Here is a 22,053-nt window from a genome sequence, read left to right as displayed (position 1 = left end):
TGAACATCCTACCTATACGACGGAGCCATTAACCACGTAAGGTAGCATATTCTGATAAGGTAGCATGGATTGATAGACAAGACTATAAATTTACGCTATGGTAGGATGTTTTGACAGAACACCGGTTCTCGTCCCCAACATTTTTCTTTTGTTAAGCTCACTGTTATCAAGGCATGGTAAATGAACAGTAAACTAGAGGTCTGCGCGGGAATGTTTTTTTAGTCCCGCTCCCGCCCGCTCCCGCAAGGTTTTGTACCGCACCCGACCGCTCCCGCTGTATATTCAGTCTTTGTTCACCCGCTGCCCGCTTAGAATAATTTTCTACCCGACCCGACCGTTCCCGCTAAATTTAGATCTGGTTTCCAAAATCTCACATTTAAATGGGGTACCACCAAAAAATAGAGATAACAGATAAAACTGCAGGTTGTGCAATGATTGTATTTATTTTTCTTAAACAAGATGCATTTATCTGTCAAGATGCAACATTTATCTTTTAACATGGAAAACGTGTTACAAAAATAAAATAAATAAAAACGAATACAGCATTGTGGCCTATTTATTATTTTTATGTAAAATACAAACGTAACATTTTTCTGTCAACACAGTAGGGAAAGTGTCGCGAAAAAAAAAAAAGTCACTTAAAATTGTAAACAAAAGAACAAAATAGTTGGCCACTGCGAAATTAAATGATTGTTTAAACTATCAGTTTAACGAAAAAATGTCCCAATGTCGAATTCAAGGTCTCTCCTACAAAAGAAAATATGCATATATAAATACAACAATAAACGACATCTCAAAATTATAAACTATTAATCAAATGAACGAAACTTACTTAAAAAATCCAAATTATTTTAAATTTCCATGCAGGAAAAGAATGTCACTGACTGATGAGGGTTTCAGTACTGAACGTCTCTCCTCCAAAATCCGACCACAAAGGCTGAATGCTCTCTCGGAAGGTGCACTCGTTGCCGGGATGCAGAGGACAAATCTTGCAAGGTTGCTCAGGGCAGGGAACTGGGAACTGTTGGAATTCCACCACTGCAAAATGTTTTGTTGACTTGATAATTCAAGTTTCATGGTCCTGTACTCCTGAATCTGAACATCTAGTGATTTTGATCCACATGATTCTTCCTCTTCCTCCCAATCTGAAAATTTATGAAGAACAGTAGGCCTTTTGGCAGGTGTTGGTTCAACATCCTCATCATGTGCATGATCAAACTTTAAATCTTCGATCATCTCCTTGACTCCCTGTATCACATTCTGTCGCCCTCTTTCATCTAACATTCTCAGACCTCGCAGATTTGGTGTCAGAAAGGTTGCTATTTTATAAAGCATGTGAACAGAATGGGATGAAGTGCTGTCTGCTGACAGTAATTCTTTCAGCCGTGTTACACAGACGGTTGCAATTTCAGAGAGCAGAGGGTCTTTTGTGGCTGATGTACAGTGCTCAATTAATCGCACAGACCACGGAAGAACAAGTGAGGCACTGGGAGCTGTGTTATCAGTTTCCAAGTCGTCAGTTGCCTCTTTGAAGGGTTTTAGGAATGATACTAGTAACTTAAGAGTACTGATGCTAATGCGTCCGATCTTGTCATAATTATTGCTCTCAGTCAGCACAGATGCAATGTCTTCGTACTGTTCCAAGACAGAATTTAACATGTCAAAGTTAGAGTTCCATCGTGTCTCTATGGATTGTTTCAGTGACTTTTTAAGCTTGCCCTGCTGTCCTGAGTGTTTGAAATATGTAACCAACTTTTTAACATCAGTCAGAAGGCTAGCGATCTCTGGAGACTTTTCGATTATGGCAGGACCAAACGCACTGGAGAGAGTCACGTTTAGTATGTGCGCTGTGCAGTTTAGCCTCGTGTATTCTCGTAAGGCACTGATCATGTTGGCTCCACGATCTGTGACAAAAATAATCTTTTTGCCCATGTCTGTCGCATCAATGCCAAACACTCTGAGATTCTGCAGCAGGTGCCTTCGAATGTTTTCACCTGTCTTTGAGGTGCTTGGGTCAAAGGGCAGCAAAAGCACTCTTGAATGTAGCTCAGATTGCTCATTAACGTAATGGATGGTTGCAGACAAAAGGATGTTTTTCGATATGTTTCTGTCCATATGTCTGCTGTAACAGCGCATCCAAACTTCGATATTGTTGCAGTGATTTCCTCCACAACATGTTTACGTAGACTCTGAGCCCTCATTTCAACATTTCTTGACACCGTTGTGGGGTGTGGTAGTATCTCACAGACATCGAATTTTCCTATTCTTGCTGCTGTGTCGACCAAATGTTGGGCCAGCTGTGTGAAGCCTTTTCCAGAGATGGTATCATACGGTCGAATGTCTTGGCAAACAAACTGAACACATTTGTCTCTGGTTTCTTTTTAAACTTCTCTGGCACCAGCAAAGATTTAGTAAATGCCAGTTTTGTTTGCCCCTTTGTGATGGGACATGAGTGCCGCCTTTAAACCTGAGGTTCCAGTCTTGTGACTGCAAAAGGGTAAAACTTTGAGGCATTTATCGCATTGTACAAAGGGTAATTTTTTCCATTTGCGTCTATGACGCATGAAAAAGACTCCCATACATCAGACTTGCCTGATGTGGGTTTCCTTAAAGTAAACTGACCGTTGTCTAATCCCAGCTGAACGTCCTTCAAGGAAATTGCATCTTCAGTTTGCTCTGCCATGTTGGTAAAGCGCGCTCTGATGCAGGTGATGCGCGCACAGAGTCACAGACTGTGCAAGTAAAATGCACGTGCAAAAAGCACTGATCCATGCGCTCAGTGCGTGTAACAGGCGTGAGCACTGGCTGTACCAGTGCTCAATTAGAATGAGGAAATCACAGATATGCTGTTCCGAAAAAATGTCGGGCACGCTATATTTTCAGACCGCCCGCTCCCGTTCAAATTACACCAGAGTTACCGACCGCTACCGCATTTTATTTGGAAATTTATTCCCGCGCCGCAAGAAATCTGGTCGGGTCCCGCGGCTCCCGCGGGACAGCCGCGGGAATGCAGACCTCTACAGTAAACCTCACCTGATGACTAATCTTCCCGTTTCCCTCTCATTCATTTATTTGGGTTGTCATGGCAGAAATATTAAACAATGCCTTTTATTAAAACATAAGCATTTAAATGCAGTAATTGTATTTGAAATAGTTAAATATGAGTGGGCAACTCTGACCATGATAAGACTGCATTTGCTCTAAAAAAATTAATAAAAGATTTTGACATATTGTTGTCATTATTTTTACTCTTCAATTTTATGTGTTTTTTCTTTAAGATGGTATCAGAAGTTGCTCCTCCACCATGAAAAAAACCATCTGCATGTATTCTTTCACTACATCCACGATTCTCCTCTGTGGTCCTCCTCATTCATCCTGTTTAGAGCTTGATGTTCAACATCCTTTATCTATTAAAATTACAGAAGGAGAAGAAAGTAATCATTAGAGCAGGAATCATGATAAATGATAAATAGATTACCAGTACATACAAACATAACACTTGTATAATTTCTCTGATAACGCTGCATTGGATGGGTTTATTAACGGTAGGCTGAAATTGTGCTACAGTCTGCTGGCGAGGAACTTTTTTGAGTGTTGAATAAAATAGTAAATGGCCTGTATTTATATAGCGCTTTTATGGTCCCTAAGGACCCCAAAGCGCTTTACATATCCAGTCATTCACACACACATTCATACACTGGTGATGGCAAGCTACGTTATAGCCACAGCCACCCTGGGGCGCACTGACAGAGGCAAGGCTGCCGGACACTGGCGCCACCGGGCCCTCTGACCACCACCAGTAGGCAACGGGTGAAGTGTCTTGCCCAAGGACACAACGACCGAGACTGTCCGAGCCGGGGCTCGAACCGGTAACCTTCCGATTACAAGGCGAACTCCCAACTCTTGAGCCACGATCGCCCCTGTCCTCCACAATCTGTATATGAATTGTCATTAAGACCATAGAGATTCTTACTTATAAAGGAAAGAAAAGTGGGACAATGCCCATCAACATATAGTGTATATTTTCTGAAACATTACAAAGATACAGGTAATTCTGGGTTCACCTGAATTACAGATTAGACTGGTGGACAAACAGAGATGTTGTGTACAACTGGTGACAGCATCAGTGACAACAAATTAATCATCAAGGCTGGCAGCAGAATTAGGAGGCGTCAGAGTCAGCGAGGGTCAGAGGTCAATGAACAAATTGCCCACCTTCAAGGATTCAAAATTTGGGCCATGAAGAACAGTTCAGGAAACCTATTTTATTGTTTCGTCTGTGAAACTGTATAAATGAAATGTAAATTATGTTAAAGGCAAACACATTTGTAAGCCATAAGAAAGAAACATGCTTTGCATTATACCTTCAAACATCTGTATAGATTTGATACATTATTTATTAACTGAATTTGCTAACATGTCTTACATAGTGAGAGTATTTCTTTTACTGATGATATTTCAATCATATGTATTTTTTATGACTAAATAATGCTCTATTGAACCTACCTGGCAATAACAGCAGGTGTGGCAATTTTGTAATTTGTTGTTTAAATTTGATATTATTTTAAGCAGTATATTTTCTTAGCCTTTGTCATACTCATGCTTAACCCTCTCAGGCTCAAATTAAGTTTTTGTTGCTAATGCACAAAAGAATACCTGCAGTGGTACTTCTGAGTAAAAAAAAACTCATAAAATATGTATGTGGGGTAATCAGGTTGTTAGCTTTTAACTGTTGCAAATCTGCAACGCCTGCCTTGAGAGGGTTAACACAGCAATCTCAGAAACTGTACAGTAATTTTGGGTGTGGATCACATGTGAAGAGTGGGGGTCACCCAGAGTCAGAATCCAGTGAAATATCAGTGTCACCTCGTACAGTTTTCCTGTAATCTGAGCTCAAAGATGAGGATATTAAAAGTACAGTACTGTATATTGGGTAAATTTTACTGTTGATTTTCTCTGAATCATACAGTAATTTGGGCTGTGGATCACAGGGTGAAGAGTGGAGATGAACCAAAACTGGGAGTGGATTGTGAAGTACAATAGTGTCAGGAAACAAAGACTGCGTTTCTAAGCCAGTCGGCACCCGCACCGTAATATGCATAAGAATAGTGCAACAACATTTTAGGTGCAGCTGGCGGTGCGGCTAGCTTGACTGTCTTCGTAAGTGAGGGCTCACTTGACCGCGGTCAAATATGGTGCTGGAGAAACAAACTACAGAGAACTTCGTAAAGAGAGTATTGAGTGCTTTGGCGACGTAAATGGTAAATGGACTGGTTCTTATATTGTACTCATAGCACGTTAAACAACTTGCCTCATTCAGGTGTACGCAAGCACTTTTCTCTGTAAGCACTTTCTGTGTAATGTTCACACACATTCGGAGAGCAACTCTGGGTTGGTATCTTGCCCGGGGATATGTGGCATGCAGACGGGGATTGAAGCACCTTCCTCTACTACCTGAGCAAAGCTGCCCCATGTTCGTCTGTGCACAGATTTCTTTCAATACAGTTTTATCACAATTGTGCAAAAATACAGGCATGAAAGCTTAAAGTGCGTGATCACAATAAAGGTGACGTTCAGAGACTGACTGAGTGATCTGAGAACATCACTGCCTTCATTTACTTGCTGCTATGGGTGCAGGAATAACACAGTGATGCAGTTACTTTCTCAGTCTGCTAGAGCCTCCACTTGAACGCAAGAACCTTCATTTATCTTCTCAAACGGAATTCAAAAAGTTTTTTACAAATTGAAGGATTAAGATATAAATCGTAGAAGCATCGATCCACACATTCAAAGAAGAACAACCCAACAAACTCTTCATAAAACTCCAAGAGATATGAAAATCTTTATTTCTGTCTATTCTGTGTTGTTAATAACATCACATCTTCACATAGTAGCAAAAACATATTAAAAAAACATGAATCTCAATATGCATACTGTACTTCAAGTTTCTCTCATGGAAAGGCCAGTGTTACTTTTATAGTATCCTTTCCATAAATATAAATATCTTTACCCATGTAGTGGAATGTTTATTTTATCTTTTCATTTTAGTTAAACGAGCACAAGTATAATGTGACCACATTCACTTTTTATCAGGACAAGCTGCACCACCCAGGTGGTTAGCATACAATAACACTGCCTTGTTCTCAAAGCTTCTTGCTAACTGTACTTTTTTCTCTTTAAGTAAGGATACTGAAAGTGTAAGCAGTGGAATACGGTCACATCACGTGCTTAAGGTTGTGTTAGCACTGATAATTCCTTCACAGTTCTTTAAAGATGCTGAAGTCATCATATCAGCTGTAAATGCAGCGTTACACAGCACATGGAACACAGCTGCTGTCCTTACGCTATACTTTCAAGCATCACACTTTCTTACTGACCAGTTTATTTCAACTTTTTATGCTCTAGTATGGTGTGACTGAATGAAGTCAGCAAACCAAATTCTGGCCATTGAGGATGAGAAAAAACTTTCATGAAATGGGAAGAATGAGATGAAGATGGCTCCTATGTTTTAGACGTGGCACTGTTTCTGCCGTTGTAAGTATGCTAAAGCTCAAAGATACATTAAAAGTCTGACACTTCACTCTTCAGCTGGAGCGTCCATCGAGTTTTACATTCCAGGTTTCCTCGTTGGGATTACGACTCAGACGATGATGTGAAAAATTAGTTATTACAATAAACCCATAAAATCAACACTGGCAAAAAGCCGTGCACTTCACAGAACAGCTTTCTATGGCCGAGCAGCTCCTGCAGGTGTAAGGTGTAGGTGTCACAGCACTCCGGTCCAAATAGTTTATGTGCAGCATGCAGACAGAAAATGGCTTTACAGAATATGACTGAATGTTGAGACACCAAAACACACTCAGTCATTTCTGTGCAGTGTCAGTCTGCCCCACTCAGTCTGATCAAGAAGAAAACCTGACTCAGTACGATGATGTCCCGAGGCCGTGTTCAGGTTATTCTCCCGTCCACACTGAGCGGGCAGATCAGTGGAGTCTGCATTAGCTTTAACAGAAAGGTCTGATTTAAGCAGGTAAGATGAATAGACAAGAAAAGCTAGAAAACTTTATCAACTATAACCCCAACGAGGACCTTGACAGGTGTCTTGTGTACAGGTGAAGGCTGGACAGTCAGCAGGATCCCTTCCTAACATTTGTCATTCCCAGCATTGAACCGTTTTCTGGCACAGCCTCACTGAAACAGAGCATCGTTTCTACCCCACAGTTACAGACAGGCTGTGCTTTTCTTTGGTAACACAGTCGAAGGAGAAGCCCCGCCTCCTCTCTCAGTAGCTGCTTTCGTGTCCTGTCAGGATGTACAGGCTGCTCAGTGCTGACGGGTCATCAGTCGGTGTGCTCTGAAGGATGATGTCTCTGCACATTGTCAGCAAATGAGAAGGAGAGAAGTTGTAAACCAGAGAAAGGCAGAACTAACCTAAAGCCAGTGCCTCCACCTGCTGCTACTCCTCCCACCTCTAGTACTAACACTACTCTACTGATACTACAACCACTCTAGTTTGACTTTAATGCTACACACTGGTACAGTACTGGTACACTTACTGGGTCTACTCTCGTGTTTTACTCCTGCTCATCACCACACCTACTACTTTTTTAAACTTTAAGATAAGTGTGAACATTTACACAACAACATTTTAAGCTGTTATTCCTGGTTCCACAGTGGAAAACTCCGGGTAACTTCCATTATCTTTGCTCCTGTATAAGACTTTCCTGAATGCTAATGTTTGGTCTTCCACGTGAAATTCAGTACTTTTGTTTCAGTTTCATTAATGATGCATTGATTTTGGACATCTATGTAATATATATGTGATACACGACCGTCTTTGAGTCCGTCCTTCTCACATATAATCCCACCGTTTTTGCACTTCAGATGATTCCAGTAATGACTTATTTAAAAAAAAAAAGTGAAATATTTCTAATGAACTCACCACGATTCTTATTTCAAACTTCATTAAGAGCTACTGGATCAACAGGGCTGTCCTGGATTTGTTAGTAATATAATATAGTAATATATTATTATTAGTTTTAATTATTTAGTTAAAAATCAATTCCAGACTGCTCTGAAAGAAATCAAAAAGAAAAGGACATTTTCTGAAGACTGAGTTTTAATGCCAGATATCTATACGATCCAAATGTAAACACACACTTGTAGTTACTGGAATTATTCATTTTGGCAGGTTGTGTGTCAATTGTTTGAGAGAACCTGGTGTTAATGTCCCCTCCCCCCACAAAAATGATCAAAAGGAAGTGCTGAGGTTATTATCAGGATGTCCTAAAAGCTCTCAGTTAATCCGACATGCTGCAGCGAGAGTCCTGACAGGAACTAGAAACAGAACATTTATTGGCTCCCTGTTTTATCCAGAATAAAAGATTCAAAATCCTCACACACAAGGTTTTTGAATAATCAGCCCCTGTCTTATCTTAATGACCTTATGGTACCATAACTAACGGTCCATTTACCAACTCTTGGTAAATGGACCGGTTCTTATATAGTACTTTCCTACTCTGAGCACTCAAAGCGCTTGCCTCATTCACCCGTTCACACCCATTCATACTCTGACGGATGCACCGGAGAGCAGCTTTCATGCAGGATATCTGGCATGCAGACGGGGAGTAGGTGACCTGCTCCCCCACCTGAGCTACAGCCACCACTTCTGTGGAACCAGCTTCCAGTTTGGGTTTGGGAGACAGACACCCTCTCTACTTTTAAGATTAGGATTTCCTTTTAAGAAAGGATAACTTTCCTTTCTTCCCTGAATCCTCCCTTAGTTAGCCTAAGTCTAGGCTGCTAGCGGGTTCAATTCAATTCAATTCAATTTTATTTATATAGCGCCAAATCACAACAAAAGTCGCCTCAAGGCGCTTTATATTGTACAGTAGATCGCACAATAATAAATACAGAGAAAAACCCAACAATCATATGACCCCCTATGAGCAAGCACTTTGGCGACAGTGGGAAGGAAAAACTCCCTTTAACAGGAAGAAACCTCCGGCAGAACCAGGCTCAGGAGGGGGCCATCTGCTGCGACCGGTTGGGGTGAAAGAAGGAAAACAGGATGAAAGACATGCTGTGGAAGAGAGACAGAGATTAATAACAGATATGATTCGATGCAGAGAGGTCTATTAGCACATAGTGAGTGAGAAAGGTGACTGGAAGGAAAAACTCAATGCATCATGGGAATCCCCGGCAGCCTCACGTCTATTGCAGCATAACTAAGGGAGGATTCAGGGTCACCTGGTCCAGCCCTAACTATATGCTTTAGCAAAAGGAAAGTTTTAAGCCTAATCTTGAAAGTAGAGATAGTGTCTGTCTCCCGAATCCAAACTGGAAGTTGGTTCCACAGAAGAGGGGCCTGAAAACTGAAGGCTCTGCCTCCCATTCTACTTTTAAATACTCTAGGAACAACAAGTAGGCCTGCAGTGCAAGAGCGAAGTGCTCTAATAGGGTGATATGGTACTACAAGGTCATTAAGATAAGATGGGGCCTGATTATTTAAGACCTTGTATGTGAGGAGCAGGATTTTGAAATCAATTCTGGATTTAACAGGAAGCCAATGAAGGAAGCCAAAACAGGAGAAATATGCTCTCTTTCTAGTCCCTGTCAGTACTCTTGCTGCAGCATTTTGGATTAGCTGAAGGCTTCTCAGCGAGTTTTTAGGACTTCCTGATAATAGTGAATTACAGTAGTCCAGCCTGGAAGTAATAAATGCATGAACTAGTTTTTCAGCATCACTCTGAGACAGGATATTTCTAATTTTAGAGATGTTGCGCAAATGGAAGAAAGCAGTCTTACATATTTGTTTAATATGTGCATTGAAGGACATGTCCTGGTCAAAAATGACTCAAGGTTTCTCACAGTGTTACTGGAGGCCAAGGTAATGCCATCCAGAGTAAGAATCTGCTTAGATACCATATTTCTAAGATTTTCAGGGCCGAGTACAATAACCTCAGTTTTATCTGAATTAAGAAGCAGAAAGTTAGCGGCCATCCAGGTCTTTATGTCTTTAAGACATTCCTGCAGTTTAACTAATTGGTGTGTGTGTTACCTGGCTTCATGGATAGATAGAGCTGCGTGTCATCTGCATAGCAGTGAAAATTTATGCTATGTCTTCTAATGATGTTGCCTAGGGGAAGCATGTATAATGTAAATAGAATTGGTCCTAGCACTGAACCCTGTGGAACACCATAATTGACCTTAGTGTCTGAAGAGGACTCTCCATTTACATGTACAAACTGGAGTCTATTAGATAGATATGATACAAACCACTGCAGTGCAGTACCTGTAATACCTACAGCATGTTCTAATCGCTCTAATAGGATATTATGGTCAACAGTATCGAACGCAGCACTGAGGTCTAGCAGGACAAGCACAGAGATGAGTCCACTATCAGAGGCCATAAGAAGATCATTTGTAACCTTCACTAAAGCTGTTTCTGTGCTGTGATGAGCTCTGAAACCTGACTGAAACTCTTCAAATAAGCCATTCCTCTGCAGATGATCTGTTAGCTGTTTGACAACTACTCTTTCAAGGATTTTTGATATGAAAGGAAGGTTGGAGATTGGCCTATAATTAGCTAAGACAGCTGGGTCTAGAGATGGCTTTTTAAGTAAAGGTTTAACTACAGCCAGCTTGAAGGCCTGTGGTACATAGCCGATTATTAGAGATAGGTTGATCATATTTAAGATCGAAGAATTAATTAATGGCAGGACTTCTTTGAGCAGTTTTGTAGGAATGGGGTCTAAAAGACACGTTGATGGTTTGGAGGAATTAATTATTGAAGTTAACTCAGAAAGATCAATTGGAGAAAAAGAGTCTAACTTAACATCGATGGTACTAAGAGTAGCTGTAGATAATATTACATCTGTGGGATGATTATTGGTAATTTTTCTCTAATGATAAAAATTTTATTTGTGAAGAAGTTCATGAAGTCATTACTAGTTAACGTTAAAGGGATGGTTGGCTCAGTAGAGCTCTGACTTTTGTCAGCCTGGCTACAGTGCTGAAGAGAAACCTGGGGTTGTTCTTATTTTCTTCAATCAGTGACGAATAGTAAGATGTTCTGGCTTTGCGGAGGGCTTTCTTATAAAGCAGCAAACTATTTCTCCAGGCTAAATGATGATCCTCTAAATTTGTGACACGCCATTTCCTCTCCAGCTTACGAGTTATCTGCTTTTAGGCTACGAGTTTGAGAATTATACCACGGAGTCAGGTACTTCTGATTTGAGGCCTTAGTTTTCACAGGAGCTACAGTATCCAGAGTCGCACGTAGTGAGGAGGTAAAATTATTAACAAGATAATCGACCTCTGTTGGAGTAGCGTTCAGATAGCTGCTCTGCTCTATGTTGGTACAGGGCATTGAAGATGATAACAGTGGGTGGATTATATTCTTAAACTTAGTTACAGCACTTTCAGAAAGACATCTACTTTGATAAAGTCTACTCTCCACTGCTGTGTAATCAATTATTGTAAATGTAAATGTTATCAGGAAATGATCAGACAGCAGAGGGTTTTCAGGAAACACTGTTAAATATTCAGTTTCTATGCCATACGTTAAAACAAGATCTAGAGTGTGATTAAAGTGGTGGGTGGGTTCTTTTACATTTTGAGAGAAGCCAATTGAGTCTAGTAACAGATTAAATGCGATGTTGAGGCTGTCATTTTAGCATCTACATGGATGTTAAAATCACCCACAATAATTATTTTATCAGAGCTGAGCACTAAATCAGATAAAAGTCTGAGAAATCAGAGAGAAACTCTGTGTAAGGCCCAGGTGGACGATAGATGATAACAAGTAAGACTGGTTTCTGAGTTTTACAGCTGGGGTGGGCGAGGCTAAGCATCAGGCTTTCAAATGAATTAAAAGTCTGTCTTGGTCTTTCGTTAATTAATAGGCTGGTGTGAAAAATTGCTGCCACACGCCCCTCGGCCTGTGCTTCGGGATTTCTGGTAGTTAGAATGACTCGGGGTGTTGATTCATTTAAACTAACATACTCATCCTGCTGCAACCAGGTTTCTGTAAGGCAGAGTAAATCGATTTGTTGATCAATTATTAAGTCATGTACTAACAGAGACTTGGAGGAGAGAGACCTAATATTTAATAATCCACATTTCACTGTTTTACTCTTTGGTTCAGATGTGGATACTGTATTGTTCTTTCTTTGTGATTTTTATGTTTAAGTTGTTTATTGCTGGTTTTAGTTTGTTTTTGTCTTTTTGGGAGCTGACACAGTCTCAATGGAGATGGTTTTTGGGGGGTAGCAGGAGGAGAGAAGCTGCAGAGAGGCGTGTAAGACTGCAACTCTGCTTCCTGGTCCCAACTCTGGATAGTCATATTTTGGGGGTTTAATGAATTTGTCCATATTTCTAGAAATGAGAGCTGCTCCATCCAAAGTGGGATGGATGCCGTCTCCCTAACAAGACCAGGTTTCCTCCAGAAGGTTTGCCAATTATCTATGAAGCCCACATCGTTTCTGGGACACCACTCAGACAGCCAGCAATTTAAGGAGAACATGCGGCTAAACATGTCACTCCTGGTCTGATTGGGGAGGGACCAGAGAAAACTACAGAGTCCGACATTGTTTTTGCAAAGTTACACACCGATTCAATATTGATTTTAGTGACCTCCGATTGGCGTACCGGGTGTCATTACTGCCGACGTGAATTATGATCTTACTGTATTTACGTTTACCCTTAGCCAGCAGTTTTAAATTTCCTTCAATGTCGCCTGCTCTGGCCCCTGGAAGACAATTGACTATGGTTGCCGGTGTCTCTAGCTTCACATGTCTGAGAACAGAATCACCAATTACCAGAGTTTGACCCCGGCGGTGTGTCGCCAGTGGGGAAAAGCAGTTAGACACATGAACAGGTTGGTGGTGTACCTGGGGCTTCAGTTTAAGACTATGCTTCCTCCTCACCGTCACCCAGCCGCCCTCTTTCCCCAGCTGCTTGGGGTCTGCCGGGGAACAGCTAGCGGGGCCTCACGCTATCTTCGACTGCACCAGCTACAGGGGCCTGGCTAGCTACGGGTGAATGAAGGGTGCGGCCGAGTCTCCAATTCAGTAATCCTGGCCTCCAGAGCTGCAAATATGCTACATTTATTACAGGTATCATTACTGCTAAAGGAGGCCGAGGAGTAACTAAACATCTGACACAATGAGCAGGAAAGTGCAGGAGGGACAGGTGAAGTAGCCATGGTGCTAACGAGTCGGCTACGAGCTAAGCTAAGCTAGCGAAACAGTAAAGAGACAGTGAGTGAATACTTTGGCTATAAATTAGGTAGTGAGTACACAGAAAGGGTGATTCAGATGAAGCACGTTAAGATTATACTATGAAAAAGGGATGTATCAAAAGATTTAAATTAAATTGCTAAGCAGAAATGCTACTCAGAAACACCACTGTGTTTGAGCAGGAACAGGAAGTGATACTCTACCACAAAGCGAGCGAACACCAAGTGACAGCGCCACCAGCCCCTGATGTGTTTCTTCTTCAGTCGCCCTTTTCACTCACTATCTGTTTATACACCTCTCTCCATTGAATCATTAGTTGAGAATATTCTCTGGCTCTCTTCCCCAATTGTCTTTGTCCCGTCTTCCTCCTCTCACCCCCCAACCGATCGCAGCAGATGCCCGCCCCTCCCCGAGCCTGGTTCAGGTTTCCTCCTGCTAAAAGGGCGTTTTTCACCTTTGTGCACCATAATTGCAGGGTCTTTACCTTACAATATACAGTGTGTTGAAGTGGCTATTGTTGTGATTTGGCACTAGCATAAAGAAAATTAGCACTAAGGAAAGTAGTTTTCTGTACAAAGTGTCAGGTAGACGGTAGTTGGTAACTTTGATGGCTGGGGTTTTTTTGAGGGCTGAGTTCAAACACATAGGCTGCATTTCCTAAATCCTTGGATCTGAGTGACCAACAGAACAAACACTCTAGCGTGACTCCTGCTTTAATGCTAGCATTAATGCTAGGAGTATTCATGCTTCTTCCACATGCTACTCTGAAAATCACTTCCAGGTCACTTAACAATAGTATCAAGAAAAATACTATCCTGATTACTTCCGATGTACTAGGATTACTAGTTTCTCACAGTGATTGATAGCTCTCGTCAGCATACTGTTAACATACCTGTTTGTTCCCAGAACTCTGAACACACGACTCTCATCTGTAATTTCTTGTGTTACCTGCACATAAAGTGAAAATTCACATGTGTAATGACTTAGAACAAATATGATAAGCACATGATACGAGCTCAGCCAACGTTGGATGAATTTACTAGTTCATCACCTCATCTGAATGGAAACTCCTCCCTTTGAGGCCATGCTTCCAGAACGCCAGCACACTGTCCTGCAAGCAGACTGACAGAACAGGAGGTGTCACTCAGCTTTCAGGACAGACATCAGCTCTCATTCACTCTGTTTGTCACATTATTTCTACCTAGTGTTTCAATGGGGAAGTCAAAGACTATTTCTGCAGCCAGTTGTCTGGATGGAAGGCCTTGCAGGTTCACGATCTTTACAGTTCCTGTCCAAACGGTACACGGATTGAGAATGAGCACGAAAGACATTTGAAGGATTTACAATATGTGAGGGGACTTACTTTCCAAGGTGATGAGAACAGTGTCTCGGTCCAGCTGGGTTACCTGCACGGCTCTGAGTGCTCCACTATCTCCTGATGCACGGAAACAAGGAAGCTTGTTGAAACAAGTTGAAGGTTGAAGCTTCAGGAAGTCAGCAGAGAAACACAGAAACGGTCCTACCTGGCACTGGAACAGGAGCGCCGTTCAGCTCTATAATATCAAACCTGAGCTGTTGGCCGGTTGGTGGTTTATCATTACTACAGTCTCTCACTCCAACACACAGCTGAGGAAACTCATCTGTTGCCAACACCAGCAGTTCAAATATTGGAAGAGAATCTGGGAGCCTGATGGCGAGTTGCTGTGAAACAGTCATCAAGAACAAACAAGAAACAAAACAAGAAAAACTAAATAAATTCTAATGATGGTTAAGTGATGCTTGTTAAACCTGAGCTGAACCTGTTCATACAACCTTCCAAAACAGCACAACAGAATTCTTGTATGATTAGTATGCCATCCATCCATCCATCCATCCGTCCGTCCATCCATCCATCCATTGATCCAACCATCCGTCCATCCATCCACCCATCCGTCCGTCCATCCATGCATCCATCCATCCGTCCGTCCATGCATCCGTCCATCCATCCATGCATCCATCCATCCATGCATCCGTCCATCCATCCATCCATCCGTGCATCCGTCCGTCCGTCCATTCATGCATCCGTCCGTCCATTCATGCATCCGTCCGTCCATCCATCCATCCGTCCGTCTACTTCCGCTTATCCTTTTTCAGGGTGGCGGGGGGCTGGAGCCTGTCCCTGCTGTCTTAGGGCGAGAGGCGGGGTGCACCCTGGACAGGTAGCCAGATTGTGGCAGGACTAACACATAGACACAGACAACCATTCGCACACATTCACACCTATGGGCAATTTAAAGTTTCCAGTGAACATTTCCCCACTAACTGCACGTCTTTGGAGTGATGCCACTTTGCCATAATGTTGTGACACAGGCGTGTTTCTCCTAGCAGCACTGTGTTAGGACTGCAGACAGGCTTACCACAGATCTCTGTTCTCACTATACATACGTTGTCTTCATGAAATGTGCGAGACATTCACAAAAAACCTGTCAATTAGTCTGCTATGTGACCTGATGGTGCATGCTGGCGTTGAACTGTGTGCTGATAACACTGTTCCTGTAGCCCAGAAAACACATGCTAACCATTCAGTTACACGAGCTTGGACCCAGAGAAGGTGCTGTTGGTGTTTTTGGACAGCGTTTATACAGCGTTTCTTTTATTTAGTCTCTAAAATCTTGTTGGGCTTGAATAAAAAGTATGCATATGTTATTAAAAAAACAATGACATTCTTCAGCTTCAGATTCTGATATGCTGTCTGTCTGCTTTTATGTAATTCAGGTCTAATGACTGGTTTGCATTGTGGAAATAGGGTTAGAGTTAGAAAGGAAGACATTTATTCAGGTGGCAAGTTCAACATATCTGTACAAACCTTTAGATGCATGAACTTCTGAAGAGGCTCGTACCACAAGAGTAAAACCAGGCCAGAGGGGACAGCCCCGCACAGAAATGTGCTATCTGTGTATGGGTTTCTTGCTGAAACAGAGAGAGCAGGACTAAGTGTCTGCAGTTGTTCTCCGTGAACAAACAGACTGACCAGAGTAACTCAGCACTGCTTACCTACACTGCACCTCCTACAACCTTTAGTGTCAGGAATCTTTACAGATATGGCAAACTTTCTGTGGCCAACAGAGAATATCCAGGTCAGAACAAGCAGACAAATCCCACTATTTGGGTTTACAGTATCCTCCCTCCTCAAAATCAGGTGGTAGCATCATACATCACATAATTAATACTGCTACAGCTCCTGTTTCCCTGCATCTGTGATGGCGTGTCGTACCTGAGACTCATCCGCTCCGTGAGGCGGTTGGTGCTGAGCGACAGGCTGCCGTGTTTCTTGTGCAGATGTCCTTTCTGTTCAAACAGAGCTGGCAGGCTGTGCGAGTAAAGCTGGGACGACTTCCCTGCAGGATGGAGCCTTTTTAGAGCAGCATATTATCGAGTGGACACAATGTTCTCCGTTTGTGTCGCGCTGTTTGTTACCTGATACGGACATCAGCACATTGTTCATAACATATAGCCATATACATCGCTGAGGGAGGAGCTGTGGGGAGAGGGAAAAGACAAGCAGTTCACTGACACTTCAAACATCCAGCTTCACTCATCAGACTGTTCCAGAAACACCATTTCCTGGTTTTCAGTGCTCCTCCTTTCATCAGGAGCTGCACTCCTTACTCAGATTTTTCAGGGTGATGCGATTAACGACTTGCACTTTTCTGTTATTACTTGCATTTTTATAAAATGCTCTTCTACTCTGACTGACACTTTCAACTACCAGCTTAAATGCACATCACTCTATTCTACTTCACATTCACATCCAGTTACACATGTCTGCATGAATTCTGCACACACGTTTGCACTACAAACTGCACACAAACACGTGCACACACATGCGCACACTCTCGTGCACATATCCATGATTTACTCCAAACCTAACCTTCAGCGCTGTTTAACTTCCAACCCCTTCAGTGGAAGCATCGGGAGAAGTTTGCCAGATTTAGGGTTTGCAGTGTTATTTGTTCACATGTTTGTGTTGTGGCTTGTTTCTAACATTACCACAGTTACTACTGTCACAAGTCAGCGAAGCATCGACTGGTTTTAAGGAGGGTCGCTCCTTACTGGGGTTATATTGTCATAGTAACTCATGCTGCAGACCTAACCTGCTCTGGACCGAGTTATTCCTCCTGCACGTCTGTGCACAGACAGTCGAGCATCTTATGAATCTAGCCACTTGACCTTTGACCCATTTCAGTATAAGATATTGTGACAGTATTAGTCTTAGCTGACTTTCCTTTGTGTTTCTAATGTTCTTGTGTTACTAGTAGCCCCGATGTTTCCCCTGTCTGACCTCTGTCTCGTCTATGTGTTGCTCAGTTTTCTGGTGTGTCGTGTTTTTGTCCGTCTTCCCTCCTTTTCCTCTCATCGCCGTCACCTGTGTCCAATCATTTTAGCCAGTATCTTGATCCCCATCTGTTCATCTTTGTTCTAATCCCTGTTTTGTAGCATGTAGCGTGTCTTCCACACACAGCTCCTGCCTCTGTGCTCATTTTGAGATTCTGTTTTGTTGTTGGCTAATTTTGTGGACAGCTAAAGTTAAAGCCTTGGTTTTGCTTTGCTGACTTTCCCTTGGTGCTTTGCAAATAAGTCGTCTTTCCAATAACTTCACCAGAATGGAGGACAATAAAAAGCATTAAAATGTTACCAATTATACTCATTAAGCACAGGACATGTAATAAAGGATTAAGGCAGGTTAAGTGGAGTGGATGGCTGTTAAAGCATTATACAGATGTGAGAGAATTACGATCTTACCTTCTCTAATGTATCTTCATGAAGTTCATTAAGGTTCAGTGTGTAGATGCCTTCTTCTGCCCCAAGAATAAGATGCTGATCTAAGTAGGAAAAGTGTTTATATAAAGAAATTTCCATCAGCACCAAACACAGACACCATTACCATCACATCACAAGGTTCAGACACCAGACCTGCTTTCACTTTGGCTGCTATCCCCATTAAGAGTGCCTCTTTGTGCTACAATGTCAGACAGCAGCACGCACATGACCCATGCTGTGTGCCAGCACCTGGCCACTACAGTGTCACATCACATTTATTGTGCGCGTCAAATGTGCACACGCAACAAAGAGCATCTCTGCACAACAAGACCATCTTAAAGAGAACACAGCCACATTTAAATCAGTTACAGCTTTCCTTTCAAATAAAGTCTCCTTTTCATCGTACCTTGCATAAATGAACTGTCTCCTCACATTAATATAAACCTGTTATAAACCTGCTGCTGTGAGATTCCTGAGAACAAGCTCTCATTACTCCACTATGAAGTAAAAATAGAACCATAGACCAAACCACTGACCTCTTGTTTTGGGAAAAATCCAGGTGACGGCGCAGTTGATTTTTAGAGGGCAGCCATTGAAGACTTTAGAGAAGCAGGCTCCCATCTACAGAAGCAGCAGAGCAACTGAATCATGTACGGTTAGACTGACTCTTCAGTTTAGGTATGTTATCTTTCCAACAAAACCAAACTGGCTGTTATACTTTTATTCAAAGTTGCACAAGTAATTTTTCTGTTCACAGTCATCCAGGTCATGGTAATCTGAGGAGCTTTGTCTCCAAATAGGCCTTAAAATCTGGGACTCTCCACCTATCGCTCTTAGAACTGAAGGAGCTTCTCAGATAATTGATGAAACGTCCCGACTCTTTGTCTTTCAAAGCTCCTTAGATCACAGACCAGTTTGCACAAGAGTTACTCTAAAAGTGAGGAAGTAGTGAGAAGGTGCAGAGGTTTGTGGAATCCGTTGGCAGGACGCAGCCATTAAAACACACGGTTGTATGTGAGGAAGCATGTCATGTTAGTCATGAGAGCTTTGGGCATAAAATGTTAAACTTCACACTTACATGGACTTGAGGGGTGGGAGGAAGGCCATGACAATCAGCGCTCTAAAAATGTCAAAGGTTACACATAAAAAATTTTATTATTTTTTGTAAATGTCACAAATCAGCATTTTGACTGTTACACGGTGTGTAGTCTGACACCTTTAAAGGATCCAATCATTAGGAAGTTATAAGGTTAGCAAATCACACGGGCTGATATGCTGAGGCAGACGCGTGGCTTCCACTTACATCATCCTTCGTCTTCCTCCTCAGTGTGCTCCATTCTGGTGATAGTGGGGTCTCTCGTTTGGGTGAGGAAGCAGTAGTAACCAACTCTGCTGTCACAGCGCCCTCCGCTGGCCGACACGTTTCACTGCAGCCCTTTGTGATGTCCTGAGTGGCCGAGCACCTGGCCAAGGCTAAAAAGAGAAAGAGATTTTTGTGGGACTCATTCTGAGCTCGGTCAGCTTAAAGTGGAACTATTACGGCCATAGCTGAAGTCAATGCATGCATTAAGTCATGTCTGCAATAACTGCAATATAAATTATTACGTGGTGTTAAAGTTCCACATCACTACAACAGTGATATAGCAAAACCATGCATTTACATTTATTAGCGTACAAAACAACAAGCAAGTGCAGCGTGTCAACCAGAAAAAGCAGATACTTTGACAACTTCTAACAAAGTACAAACTAAAATATGCAAGAAAACTGCTCCTGCTGAAGGTGGAAACAATAAACAACAAACGTGTTTCACCACTTGAGCCAAAAACGAGTACAACCAGATTACAATGGCACACGAGGAGAAGACGCAAAGAACTTTAAGCAGTTGTTCAAAAAGCCTGAGCCAAGATCCAACATCCCAGGTGGAAGATAACTTTTTATTTTATGTGATGATATTGTGGAGTTAGAAGGTTGATTTACTTTTTTGTTAAAGTGTTATATGTTATGTTTTGAGTTTTCTACGATACTTTCGTCCTTACATTTGTCTAATTCTGTGTCACTGCTTTGCACTCTAACTCTGCTGATGCAGGCGCATTGTAACAATTCAATTTAATTTATATATCAACAAATCATCACAACATTTGCCTCAAGGTGCTCAATAGTGTAAGGTAAAAAAACCCTACAATAATACAGATAAAACAGAAAAACCCAACAATCATATGACCCCCTGTGAGCAAGCACTTTGGCGACAGCGGGAAGGAAAAACTCCCTTTTAACAGGAAGAAACCTCCGGCTCAGGCTCAGGAAGGGGCGGGGCCATCTGCTGCGACCAGTTGGGGTAAGAGAAGGAAGACAGGATAAAGACACATCAAGCAACTTACAAGGATAAATGTGCAGGCAAATTGTTTATATCCAGCAAAGCTGAGAATAAAACTGGATACCGGAGAGAAGACCTCACTGAAAGAGCTCTGAGAGAGTCAGAACAGGGTGTGGAGAAAGAGAGTGCATCGAAGAGGAGCTGAAGGAAGGCAGCGTTGTCAGCATCAGACCTCAGGGCTCTTATGCAGGAAGAACTCTAAATTAACTCAATTCTAGAGTGACTTGAATATGTGTTGATTGATACGTAGAAAGGGACAAAAGAAAGAAGAAATCGAGACAAAGAAGTAGATGCACACAACATACAATGGATGTTTTGTTTCTGCCAAAATATCGATGTAGATACGTTTCAGAGTGTAAAATATTCCATATTAACAAACGATATATTTCATAAAGTCCAGATGGAGGACGCGTTTAGGTTTAATATGAGTGGATTACACTCACCTAGACCTCTTTAACACAACAGTGTGATATTGGTTATATAGGTCTGTACCCAAAAACTGTTTTTGACTGTTTCTTATTGATTTTCACTCACTTAAAATTCCATCATGTCAGGTTGTCTTGTACAATTTCCCTTTTTAAATTGAAATCTGGTATCCTATACTTGAGTCAAAAAACCATATCCAATAATGATTTTGTACATTTAATTAATATTTCTCAGCGTGAGACTCAAGAGAAATACAAATAGAAAATGCGAGGAATTGAGGGGTGTCAGTAGGGGGGTTTTGGCGGTGGGAGGAGCTCAGATGGTCACGTCCCAACAGGTTTATTTTGTTCATAGTGAAAGGTAAGGACTCTCACTGGCTGCTATAAGCATGTTTTGACGTGTTTTCTGTGGCATTAGCAGTGAGTATAAACACTCTGCTATCAGATTTGTTCATGCTTCAACATTCAGGATTTTGATGCTGTATCAGCCACACTCGTGTTTTATGGCTCCGAGAGGTTGTGTCATTTCTCCAGACGACTTCTGTTTTATTTGTGCTGAATACACTGTTAAAAGTCAACAAAGGAACATAAGGGATGTTGTGAAGAAAGTTGAAGAAGAAGATGTGAGGAAGATCCTCGTTTGTGGTTTAAGGGTAAGAAAAACTATGATGTGGTGAGAACAGCAGAACCACACTACTGATTGCTATTTCTGTTTGGTAGATGTAAGAGGCTTTAATACTAAAAATAAATAGAACATATCTTACCCAAACCTTAGTTCAGCTATTCGTCCAGTGCCTCATACCTCACACCTTCAAGTTTGGATGAATCTAGCTCAGATTTTTCTGCTGATGACCCCAAACATTTTCTCAGAGCGAGCTTAATGATCTAGTTAGAGATTTAGGCCTTTCTAAAGATGGAGCTGAATTGACAGGGTCAAGACTCCTGATGCTTTGCAAAAAAACATTTTTGGATTCAGCACCCTGAAAAACATAAAATTTACAAAAAAATATCCATTCTCACATACAGACTAAGCATGTATATATTACACACCTCTTAGAAAGCAAAGGGGAATATGCAATCATATAGAGAAAATGACACATATGCACTTTGTTAGTTATAACATAAAAGGAATTAATAACCTGATTAAGAGAAACAAATCCTGGGACAGTCACAGAGACTGCAGTGCTCTGCAGCTTTGATTCTAGAAACCGAC

The 22,053-nt window shown here is 41.8% G+C and overlaps 1 pseudogene; it reads right to left on the bottom strand.

Moving 5' to 3' along the window:
- Positions 1-5,813: 5,813 nt before the first annotated feature.
- LOC116333505 overlaps positions 5,814-22,053 on the bottom strand; it is a 31,592-nt pseudogene continuing 15,352 nt past the window's right edge.

This window comes from Oreochromis aureus, linkage group 3, assembly GCF_013358895.1.
Source record: "Oreochromis aureus strain Israel breed Guangdong linkage group 3, ZZ_aureus, whole genome shotgun sequence".
NCBI lineage: Eukaryota > Metazoa > Chordata > Actinopteri > Cichliformes > Cichlidae > Oreochromis > Oreochromis aureus.
The sequence above is the reverse complement of the archived record's forward strand: the minus strand, read 5'-3'. Positions and strand labels throughout refer to the sequence as shown.